Raw genomic sequence first — 13,220 nt, forward strand, 5'->3', positions numbered from 1 at the left:
CTCATGGTGATTTGTGCAAACTGTTGCTCGTTTTTCACTCAAATGTTTAAAAAAGCAAAAGAAAAAAGTACTTCCTTTGACTGTGCGCTCCGATCGTGGTTATTTTAAATTGTTATTTTTCTGAGAAAGACCAGTTGGACAGTTCCAATTCCCTGTCTATTAATAATGAGGCTCTTATTCACCCGTCTTCAAAGACATTTTTAAAATAAAGGAAATATGAGAAATTAACATCCCCCCCACCACCACCCCCGTCACATCAGACAGAGCTTATCTGAACCACCTAATGAGAAGTTGGGTTACGATTACTGTTGACTTGCACCTCGCGATGCCACCGGGGTGTTTATTTATAGACACACAGAGCGAATGTTACACATTTCTCTCCTCTCTGTCTCTCTTCACTTGGCCCTATCCTCAGAGACAACTTCGTGCAGAGGAGCATCGCCTCCTCTTCTCCGCTGTCAATGTATTCCAGTGATGTGGGATGCCAAGTGGGCTGGAGCACAGCAATCAAAGCTGGTAGAAACACAAACAGCCAGCTGCAAAGCCGGGACCAAACAAACACACCCCGCTTTTGCAAACCTCTCTTTCCCTCTAAGCCGAGAGCCATTGTGCACGGTTTCAGGTGATCCGTTTGACAAGCTAAGTGGTTTGATTAACTGTCTAACTAGAGAGGTTAAGATAAGAACATGCACAGGTTGCAGCAGTCGGCGAATGGCTCTAAAAATGTGGTCTGGGTTGATAACGAATAACAGGACTCCGAAAAGCAATTATTGGGGATAATTTGAGAAAAAGTAGTTAGTTGCTGTTGCTGCTTTGCTTCATTTTTTTCCTGCACCGAGTAGAAAAAAGTCTTATGCTTGCAAATAATCATCACACCAGAATTAGAGATTTGAGATCTTCTTCAGAGGCTTCAGTTGAACTTCTTACTGTCCCATAAGGCGGTGAGGGGATTTTCTCTCTTTCTCTCTCGCTCTCTGCTGCAATCCACCGTACACAAAAACATGAAACATAAACACGATGACGAGACGCAAAGAAAATTGAAGACGTTGTTTTGACAATGCTTTATTTCCCCCCAAGAAAGTATGAAAGGCGATACCATCAAAATCCATCACAATCAGGTGGCAGAGCGAGCGTTTACTGCTTCACACTGCTGATGCTGTCGGATCGAAAACATTTTCTTTACTCCTGCTCCTCGAAAGCTGAAAAAGAAACTGAAAACACACATCAGTTAATTTTCTTTTTTACCTACAGGCATATACGAAACCTCTATAAATAAATCAGTCACTCAAGCGTGAGGCGTCAAGAACAAAAACATTAAGCTTGTCACTCCGGTTGATGCTGGGATTTGGGGGCAACGGAGCTGAAGTCAGTCACTTGAGCGTCTTTTTCTTGGGCCTCTTGTTTCTTTGCATCCTTCAGGTGCTTTGCGACAACTCGGGGCGATGAAGAGAGAAGTCATCCTGAATCCCAAAAAGTACACGCTTGCCCAGAGTTGCTGACTTGTGGGCTCTGCAGAAGGGTTAGAGCAGGCTTTTGCCAAAATTCATCTAGTCTGCAGAGTCTCTCAAGCGAATATTTGGTGTGGTGTCTGTGTGGACTTCCACTGAGTCTGCTAGTCTGTACTAGTGAGATTTCTCACAGTTCACTGCTCTGCTGACATGATCATAAAAGACACCAGGTGATAAAGACTTGCTCTTGTCTTTGAAATAAGGTCTGGAACAAGGTCTTCAATCCTTACTGACAATGGCAGGGAGCTCATCTGGTCGTGAACTCTCTAGATGACAATCAAAATGTCTGGAAGTTGCTGCTAATTCATTTTGACAGCTCTGTATTACAATATCATTCAAATGCTTTCTCTTGAAAGCAAAAGCCCAGACAAGGGAGAAATCCTTTGAGTATAACCTCTTGAAGATTTGATTATGACCAGAGAGATTATGAGAGAGAAACAGCAGTGAATCCTGAATAGGAATTCATGGAGAAGTCTGTACCGCCATACATGATTTGTCCATGCCTTCAACAGCCAGTCAGCAGCTCAAATGGATAACAATTTTGTTTTTGCACTGATGCTGCTGATAATCACTGTTTTAATTATTCGTTGGCAGGAATATCGTATCCTAAACTGAAAGCTAACACACAAGAACATGCATAAACATGCTAATTTATTCCTGATATTATCACAATTAAACAGCAGATTCAACATGGGACCCTCCTGTCACTGGACAGTTGACTAAACAACAACAGCTGGTTACACGCTAGCTAATGTTAGGCTTGAGTGTCCCAATAATCACACTTTCCCTCTGCTCAACAGTTTGATTCCAATCTCACATCCCATGAGAGGTTATTCGCTAAGCATCCGAGTCCAACAAAAGTACATCCACTTTAAAGACAGTTTCACAGCGGCTAACAGATACTAACCGTAGCTAACAGCAGCTAACAGAGGCTAACAGATACTAACGGTGGCTCAGCAGCTAACAGCGGCTAACAGAGGCTAACAGATACTAACGGTGGCTAACAGAGACTAACAGCAGCTAACAGCAACTAACTGATGCTAATAAAGGCTAAGAGTAGCACTTACCACCATTTCTCTGTATCATTAACAACTCAACTCAGCTAAACATCTTAAGCTAAACAATTTGCATCTGGTCCAAACAGTGGTAGAAACATGCTAACCAGCCACACTTGTTATGGGGTACACTATAAATTTAATCATTTGATCTCTGTTGCTGGACTAAAACCTGTTTGTGAACTGGAATGGGGAGGGGTAATAAAGACAGCCGACTACACTCCGCAATCTACTGACATCTAATGGTGAAACACTGTAACTTTAAACTGCTGGTTTAAAAGAGTGAATAAACTTAGGGGCCTTGTATAAACTACATGAGTTTTATTTTGACCTGTGAGTCATGGAAAGTGACTCATCCAAGAACAAAATTATGCAACTGGAAATTAGCATACGAGGTCTGCTCTTTATAAAATCAAACTAACGGCCCTCTTCGCAGTCATTTAGGGCCTGGGTTGTGTTATCCTGAAATAGCCGCTCAGAGGAGTTACAGAGATAGCGGCCAGATGATAAGGCTTGTTTCTAGAAGGATTTGTAATGGGTTTGTTTACCCACCTCAACTAAGCAGCCCTGCAAATTTTAGACTTTGTAAGATCATAGTCTACTGGGCTCAGCCAGCATGTCTGAAGTTTGGACTTTACAATTCAGTGATAGAATAACCACGCCACAGAAATCCCGAAGAGCACATAGCAGCAAGTCAAAACGTGCTCTGAGTCAAGCTGTTAAGCTCCCGCTGATCGATCGGCCTTTCCTTTTACTGGCGCTGTACACTCTCAGACCTACAGATACAGACCTACATGCAAGCACGCACATGCTAAAATGATGCAGCAAAATATGGAAGTTACTAAGACCATACATTAGGATATTTCCACCGTATTTACTTTCTTCCTCTCTGCATTCTGCGTGCATCACATAATTTATTCCCTGTTTACAGGACAAGAAATGAGTTAGCTATAAGGGCACGGAGTTACTGTTTCAAAAAAAAAAGGAGTGAAAAATGCAGATGAAAGTACAGAGCGATAATTTCAGTTCAGCAAACTACACTTGAATGTTTTGATCTTTTTCTATTAAGATATTAGAGCTGCCTTCTTTCAGATGTTGCCTTTAGTGATCTCAATAAGAAAGCCGGGATTATTTGTACTGCTGCCGCAGCATTTTGAAGGTCAGCCATTTTGCACGTCCTTACTGTTTTTTTTCCTGATGCAGCAAAGTATAGTGATGGTAAACATATGTATCTCTTTCCTTTTTAGCCGACTGCGCTTATCAGTGGGAGTGCAGCGTGCTGATACTGTTAGTTTCCAAGCTGTGGCACCCCCATTCGGATCTGCCTTTAAACAGTTGGCCCTCTGTCTTGCATACTTTGTATTCCAATGACGGTAAGGTCAAACCTCATTTGATGTAAGAGGGGTGAGAAAATGTGTTGGAGGAAAAGAAACCTTTTGCCTGTGGAAACATTTCGGTGCTGCCACAAGCCTCGGCAACAGGCCGTCTCTGGAAACAGACTCGAGACCAAAGGGACGGCTGGGTGGCTCTTCAAGTGCGCCCCTGAATTGCCCCATCAAAATAAAGACCTGGGTGAGTCATCCTGTGCTCAGTCAAGCTTTGCTGATCAGTATGCACCCACAGGCAGATGTGTGTGGTGCATTAATAGGTTCTTTCCCTGCTTTCTTCATAACTAACCCTGCTCTGAATAGCAATCCAGTTTAAATTTGTATTTTATTGTAATGTTTCAAATGCTACCTGTGGTGTCAGCACCAACAAGAACTGCTCTGTGCTAAAATAAACACAGACCACAACCCCCGACTAACTACTTTCTTCCTTGCTGTTTACTTACTACAGATATTCATGCTTCCATAGTCATCTACAGTTCGATAACAGTGCCGTAGCTACAGAATCAAGCATCTGCTCGTGCTCCCAGAACAAGCCCGGGTGTAGCTGCTGGGTCATAAAACCCTGTCAAAGTGAATAATGAGGCGGTCTCCCGGGCTGAGTCTGTGCCAGACCAGGTAGGTGACGTGCTGAGGGCAAAGCATGCTGGGAGCCGCGTGGTTCTGCCGACAGCCCGGGCAGCACTTTGTCATCTGCTGAAGTTGGCTTGTGTGCACACTGAAGGGTTCGGGCTGTCAGCGAATCGGGGGAAGCCGAAACCCTTCGTGATGTCGGATAAACACTGGGAGTGGCGGGGTAGCATGCCCGGCCGCAAAACAGATTGGAAAGCGCTAGGAGGCATTAGGAGGAGGGGGGGGGGGGACAGAAGGGCACGAGAGAGTCTGGGCCGTGAACTCTCCTTCGGTTTTGCTTTCCCCTCTGTTTTTTTTTACTCCCCCTTCCTTTCCTCCAGCAACCTTGTTGGGAAAAAAACAAAACGAGTATCTTCACCAGCCCATTAGACAGTGAGGTTTTGAAGTGGCGAGAGGCAGTGAGAGCCTGCTCGTTATTTCGCCTCTATTGTCAACGAGAGCACTGCTGCCTTTTCAAGCAAGTGTATCGCTTTTCAGACAAGGTTACAAACAAAGTCACGACCGCTGTTGAGACTTCAAGGCAGTCTTTAATGGACAAGAAAACACAATAAAACAAACCGAACACGATGACAGGGGAGGAATCTGGGAGCGAGAACAGAGAGAAATATGTCAAAAAAAATATTCATTCTCAAAATAGTACTCGCATCTACAAGCATGCCTTATTGAAAGGACACGAGTGATCTGTACTACGGCCTGACAAAAACATGATTTAGTTATTTTATCATGTGTTCTGGCCTGCACCTCAGTAACAATTTGCTGTGGGCGCAGCATACAAAAAGTCCAGCATGCATTACTGATGTCACAGGGTTCTGCAATCAGATTTGTTTTGGCTCATCCAACAGCCAAACCCTCCAACCTTTATGGACCCCGCAGGCTACAGAAACTCCACACAGCAAGTTAATCAATCATGAGTTTTGTTGCGGAGTCCTGGTTCAGTTCAACAAACACTCCTCATCCCCCATATCTCACATTACCCCCCGATTGTAAAAAGTAAAATAGATGAAGACAATCTAACCTGGACGGATATAAAATATGCTTACATTGTTTACCACAAAGCTATTTTGACAGACATAGTGAACATGTGAAAAAAAAAATGACACAGGATAAGTACAGCCTCACTGTTTCCATAGGAATTAAGAGGGAATGCAGCAGGTAGGTGCTTATAATCAAATGTCCTTAATTAACTGATCATCAGCGAGCGTGAGCACTTTTATAAAAGCAGAGGGTTTGTCAGTTTCCTGGTCTGGAGCATTCACCTGTGCACTGCAAAAACTCCCAGGAGGTACAGCTCAGACTCAGACCTCAGTTAGCAAGTTGAATGTTAACGTTCATGATGTACAGTTAGAAAGATGAAAGTATGGCTTGTTTGGAAGAGCTGCCAGGAGAAAGCCTCTTCTTTCTAAAAAGAACATGGTTGGGACCAAAGTGGAGTTTTGGTATAATGAGCAGCACCATGTTTGGTGAAAACCAAAACATATCACCAAAAACACCTTGTGCCAGCTATGGAGCACGGTGGTGGAGAGGTGATGATTTGGTCTTGTTTTCCAGCCACAGGACCTGCGCACCTCGAAGTCAAACTCCTCCATATACCAAAGTATTCTGAAGTCAAATGTGAGGACATCTTTCTGACACCTAAACCTTTGCTGAAATTGAATCATGCAACAGGACAATAATCTCATGCACAGCAACATAATGACTAAAAAAGGGAAAGAAAAATCAAAGTGTTGCAATGATCCAGTCAAAGTCTAGACTCCACCTGAAACTGAAAACACCGTGGCATTACCTTAAGAGAGCTACACATGAACAGATGGCCAAAAACCTCAATAAACTGTAGCAATGTTCATCGACAACAAAGAGACTGACAAAGTCACATAGAAAACTCAAAGGAGGTTCTACAAGCTACCGAATCATGGGCTGTATAAAGTCCTGTGAAAATGTTCTTTTTCACACTATGAATATATATTGTACAATAATCAGCCACAGGATTAAAATCTGTGGTGAGTATTGATCATGTCCTAACAATGCAATGGTCTCCTGAGAAACCTGGCATTCATCTGGATGTTAGTTAGACCTGCATCACCCACAAAAACATTGTTACAGACCAAGCACTCACCCCGGCAACAATAGCCCCCAACAGCAGGACACTGCACCCTGCCACAGTCCTAAAGCTATTCATGATCGGCTCAAGGGCACAACAGCAAAAGTGTCGCAGGATGACCAGGACAAATGGATTCCTCGGAGGCCAGTAAAGATCCACTGCCAACACCCACAGGATACTATTATCATGCACTGTGTCTGTGCCAAAACAGGTTAGAGATGCTTTGGCACAAACGCAGGCTGTACAACGAAACAAAGATGGTTTCGATGTTGTGGCTGATTGTTTCATGTATGCCTGAATTATGTGAACATCCCGCTAATAATCTGACAAATCTCTGTATGTCTGTCCACCTGTTCTTCACCTACCCCAACAACTGTTCATCTGATCCACTTCAGACTTGCCAAGTGTTCTGCTGGAGACCCGAGTTTCAGGTGGTTTGGATATATTTCTTCTCATCGGGCTTACAGTTGTTTTCACGGCTTCCGACTGCAATGGACGCTGCCTGAATTTTTTTTAATTCAAGTGTTTAAGAGTTAGTTTATCTCATGAAGTACAGTATCCGGTCGTTAAGTGATGACGTGACGAATCCTACTTCCGGGCCTAAAGTAGTCTGCATTTAATATGGCTTTTGTGTTGTTAACATGTTTAATGTTTTGTATTTTCTTCTATTTAATCTCAAAAAGCTCCTAAAACAATCAGTGATCACTGTTGACCTCCCTCGGCTTTTATTACCGCTAATCATTTATTTAAGCTCAGTTTTTAAAACCTTAGGATGTAACTACAGCCCAGCCCATGCAGCAGTATATGAATGACTAACCTCGTATTGTGGATGGATTATCTCAGTTGTTCTCCTGGCTGAAGTTTGGTCCTTTTACAGCATCCTGCCATGCGATTACATTTGTTCCTGACCACCGAGAACACTCACGTTAACTTTTATCGAGTGGAAAAAAAGTTAGCTTGTTTATATTATGCTAACATAGCTGTGTCGCTAGCGGTCACGTAGCACATCATTATATACCAGCTAGCCAACTTCAGTAACCCTACAAACGTTTGATTGTAGGGTTACTGAAGTTACTGTTTAGTTTTCTGTCTTCATTTATGTTGGAAGTGATAACAGAGCTGTACGTTTTAATTTGTTTCCAAAACCCTGCAGTCAGGACATGCTATATTGTATTTAGATAGAAGCTAGCGAAAATTTCACTGCTAACTTCTAACTCCGTTAAATGTCATAAATTCCGTTTTCATGGATGCCTGGATGTTAAACTCAATTGTTACACCTGGTAGAGCAGAACGCTGATCATTTTATTAAAGATGAAAGACTTTAGACAGTTTTTCAACTCTCAGTAATGCCATAGTGATCGTTTGATATATGGACCTGCAGCGGAGTTTAGGCCCAGACACAGCTAGTGATGTCAGACTTAACGACCGGATAGCTCTTGAATAGATGGTTAGATGACGCTTTGAGGTCCGTTATAATTTCATTCAAAAAATGCCGCCTCAAAGCATATTTGTTGTCACAAATTAGCAGCAAATACGCATCATTTTTGTCAGCAGGCAGGTGTTTTTTTGTTGTTTTTTTAATTTGGAACCGACTGGAAAATGCAGAAAACTGACTCACGATAAGTCACGTAACATCCTTGGGTTTGATGAGTAACAGAAAAAAGCTTTAACCATCAGCTGAATGGAATGTAGTATGTGAGGGCAACAAGTTTTTCATTGTATAAGTAAAACAGCCTTGGCATTCAGTCACGCTTACACTGTATGAGTGGTGCATTTTCTGTGGGCTTGCAGTGAAACCTGCAGGTAAAAAGCCATAAAATCCACTGTGGAAATATATTTGCTGGGTGTTGCAAAAGAAAAAGAGGGAGATTAAAAAACGTGCACAAGACAAATGAATTTATGTACCGCATCTGATTGTTTGTCCCTAAAGTGTCTGTGGATGATTAATATTTCATTGATATAATTGTGGAAGTGTACAATCCAATCAACCTCCCCCTACCTTGGAAAACATAATTTGTATAAACTAAGCAAGTCCAAGGGAGACATGATGTAATGAATTGTGAAGGAAAAGACTTCTTCGCTGATTGCAAAGGTGACTTAAAGAAAGCTAAATTATTAAAATGGCCACAATCAGTCAGCGCAGCCGACAGTTCATTTGAACTCCACCCACCACCTTCAGTAAACACGCGCAGCGGTATGGGCGCGGTGGCCGGACAGGAGGGGGGGGAAAGGAATAGCTGGAGGGCGGTGAGAAATGTCTCTGACTTTGCGGCCGTGTAGCAGCATTCATCTCTGCAGGAGATCCTAAATGAACACCAATCAAAAAAGAATAGAGGCCTGTAGAGCAAGCTCCAGCCCTCATCATCCCCCAGCGTGAAGCCCCAGAGAGGTGTGTGGCTGCTAAAAAAAAAAAAGAAGAAGAATAAAAGCATATGGTGTAGCTTGAATAGCCCTTAGACTAAAAGTGCCACAATTTCTGCTGCATTCCTGCCTTGTTAAAGATTCGATTAAACTGAATCCAGCGACAGAGTGCATCATTACAGCATCCCACCCACTGAACCTCAGCACCAGCTGCCACAAGGGTCACACATCGAAGAGACACAACAAAGCTATGCACTTGCTTAGAACGGTCAAAAGCAATGCTCTTTGCAAAAAAATCAGGGAGTGCTGCACTTCATGGGGGGCTTGGGGGATTAACGACATAACCCTAACTCGGAAAATCCAGAAATATCCATGACTAACACTCAACTGCAACAACTACTATAAAGACAAATCAGGGAGAAATAATTGAGAAGCTACACCGTATCTTTAAGAAAAAAAAGACGTTTTTCCACAGTGGAGCCCAAGAAAAGGGTGATACTCTGGACCAGCTGCAGACAGGAACAACCTGTGATGGGGTTTACTGTACGGAGAACAAACAGCAGCTAGTCTGGACAAAGAAACACAACGTCCACTGCAGAGGCTTGAGCCAAAGAAATGCCTGCTTCTACTTTTCTTGCAGTGGGATTCTGAAACTTACTTCCACGACCTTCACAAACCCAGAGCCTTGGATGTGGTACATGTGAGACTTTTATTCATCTCTTTTGCTGTGAAGTTCAAGTGTTACTTAAAACGTTAACGATGTCACGGATGTATTCAGCAGCCATGACAGTGTGGCAGTGCTTCAGGAGAAACAATGCAAAGACCCTGAAGCAGATTAATCAAATTCAGGTATCATTAAGTGTGTTATAATAATAATAATGGATTTGATTTATATAGCGCTTTTCAAGGCACCCAAAGCGCTTTACAATACCACTATTCATTCACTCTCACATTCACACACTGGTGGAGGCAAGCTACAGTTGTAGCCACAGCTGCCCTGGGGCAGACTGACAGAAGCGAGGCTGCCATATCGCACCATCGGCCCCTCTGGCCAACACCAGTAGGCAAGTAGGGTAAAGTGTCTTGCCCAGGGACACAACGACCAGGACAGAGAGCCCAGGGATCGAACCGGCGACCTTCCGGTTACAGATGCGATTCCCAACCCCCTGAGCCACGGTCGCCCACAAGCACTAAATGCTTTTCCTACATGTCCAAATGTCTTCTCTGCAAATAATGTAAAAGAAATAGTTACCTTCTCCATGCTGTAGCTCAGCTTATCTGTCTTGGTCCTTCTTATCAAGCCTTTTCATTCACGGTGGAGAGAAAATGATGGCAGAACGATTGTTTGACTCGATTGTCGGCTGAATTTGCAACACCGCTGGCAGGCAACAGAAAGATTTTTTTTTTTCAGTCTTTCTGCAAATGTCAAGTTTGAAAAACAGACTCCAGTCTACCATGGTGGTACAGAAGATGAGAGGGCCGGTTACACCCTTGCTTAAAAGCTATTTACTTTCACATCATGGATCCACATTTTTTGAATGTAGTCAGTTGTAGAGTTGTAGTCAGGACTGCTGTGGTCAAAAGAAGATTGCTGTTTCCATCTGTGGTATTTCTGTTTGCTGGGATGGTTATGCACAGAACAAAGCAGGCATCACTGATGACAGATATGAGTCCGATTTAGGGAAAAAACACAGAAAGGTGGAAAAGGAGGAGCTGTGGTGGGGGTGGGTTGCAAAGCCACTTGCAGTTGTGCAGCAGCAGGCAGGCAGATGAACTTAAATAGATGCATGCAATGGGCTAATAAGGGACTAATAAAATACTAGAATTTCGCTCACAAAAACCTCTTGGATATCCAAGCAATCCAATAAAAATGCTCCAACAGGCTTGAAGAGGTCCAGTGTCTCAAAGTTCTGGACTATCAATACCATCAGATGGTGGTCTACCACCCCTTCACTGGTGAGGTCTGCATTTGAGTACTGGGCGCAAAAAATAATTTCTGCTTTTAGGGTGCCATGGCTGTGGGCAATAGCCTCATTCAGTTAATTTTTATCTACAAAATTCAAGCAGAATAATGAAAAACCTTTAAAAATCAAATTGCTTATGATTTTTAATTTCACCCTGATACCCACGAAACATCACAAAAAAAAGAAAAAAGAACATTTAAAAAAAAAAAATTGAGAATTTTTGGACACTGTTAGAGCGCTGACCATTAAATCCATTATTAGCATACCTCCTCTCTGCATGTGGAAGTCTAGGCATACTTTCCAACAAAGTTCTTAAAAAATGAATACATGACTAAAATAAGAAAACATCAAACAAACACTTGGAATAAGTTCAAAGTGAAAAGAAATATCAACTCAGAATAATTAGCTTTTAAAATAGTCTTCTGATCACAATAAAGGCTTAAAAGGGCAACTAGTGGTAGCAATTCCCAAATGTCAGCTTTTTGCTTTGATGTACACAGCTTCAGGCAACACATTGTTCTTGCCACAGGCCGTTTTTTTTTTTTAATTTGTTAAAATCCAGTTAAAGAAAAATAATAATTTGCGTACTGAAGCCTTCAAAGGTCGTTCATCGGGATCCTGCTTTAAAAAACCCGGTGAGCTGCCCAGTGTATTTATCAAAAAAATCAGCAAGGTTAATATTAAAATCCACATGTCAGTTGTAAAAACCTCAATCGGCTACAGCGTGAGCCCTGTTTAAACATTATCATCCCACTACTGGCACTCTGGAGTCATTTCAATTATTGAATTTAAGAGATGTTATATCATCTTTTAAATGATTGCACATGCAGCCGACTCAAGGTGTGAGAGATGTTTTTTCAGAATTTACACTACCTCAGGAGAAACAGTAGCAAAAATGATCATTGCCTAATACTTTTGAGTGAATCTTAAAACACTTACATTGTTGATTTCCAAAAGCACGTTGTGTTACGTATCTGAAAAATAAAAACTTTTTCTTTCCCCTGAAAATCTTCCCGTTCCTGGAAATAACGGCTGTTTCATGCAGGAAATCGCACAAAACACAACATGCATTATTTTTCACAGAACAGTCCAAAGTAACAGGAGAAGAACTGAGCATGAACACAAGTACAGATTCTGTAGTTTGAGGAAGAAAAAAAACACCTCATAGGTCTTAAACTTGCAGCATCATTCAAGTTTAACCACAAAATATCACTTTTCTCCTAAAAACTGCAGTTCCTGGCTCTAAAAGTAGGTCAGGCCACTGTATTGAAGCTTCCACTGGACGCATCACACTGCCATCAAACTGTCCATTGCGTGTATATTGTAGTTTTAGTATCTGTTTTTATTTGGCTAAGTGACATGCTAGTATTTTATTAGTCCGTTAATTAGCACAAATTAGCAGATATCTGTGTCTGTGCATTGCAGCTGTAGCACTTGGTAAAGTGTAAAGCTAAAATATGTCTAAAACATTGCATAAATCTGTTGGTATTTGGGCTATTCAGCTATATGTTTGGGTTTTTGGCTGCTACATGTTTTCCACCAGTAGAGGGCAGTCATGGCAAAAAGAAAATAAAAAAATGTTCTGTAAAAAAAAGAGAAAAGAGTATTCTTGGGTTCTGTATGTGAAAGCCATGGCTCTGGAGTACCCAAATAAACTCGGTTTGCTGTTTACACCAAGTTGTCCTGGAGTGGTGTAACACAGTGCAGTTTATGGTTGAAGCATGCTAACCTAGCCTGCTAGCATTAGCTGATAATCCAGCTAATCTCATCCATAAAAGGGTCTCGTCCATAAAAACCTGCATGCTAGCAGCATAAAAGCTAGTACATTCAAAAAAGTGGCGTCAGGATGCCAGTTTATATACAGTCTTTCTATACAACAACTCCTGGATGTTTGACTTTTAGGAAGGATAGAATAAGAGATGTTTTTGTAAATCTTTATCTTTTCCTCTTGTTGTCCAGATTCAAATGTAGTCCACAACTTTTAAGGGTATTGTTGCGTTAGTCTGAAGAAGCAGGCAGGAAAAAACATTCTCATCATGACTGGTGAAACATGATATTGTGAAGTAAGAAGTAAAAAAGAACAACTTCTACCCTGTGATTAAGATTTGACTGTATAAAACCTCCTAATGTCTATAATGTTTTACGTTTGGGTTTTAGCTGCTGTTTTAGCTGCTGTGAGAAACCAAGAAAAACATGGCACTGAGACAGACTCTCAA

The sequence above is a fragment of the Simochromis diagramma genome, unplaced genomic scaffold (assembly GCF_900408965.1).
Source record: "Simochromis diagramma unplaced genomic scaffold, fSimDia1.1 OVJJ01000604.1, whole genome shotgun sequence".
NCBI lineage: Eukaryota > Metazoa > Chordata > Actinopteri > Cichliformes > Cichlidae > Simochromis > Simochromis diagramma.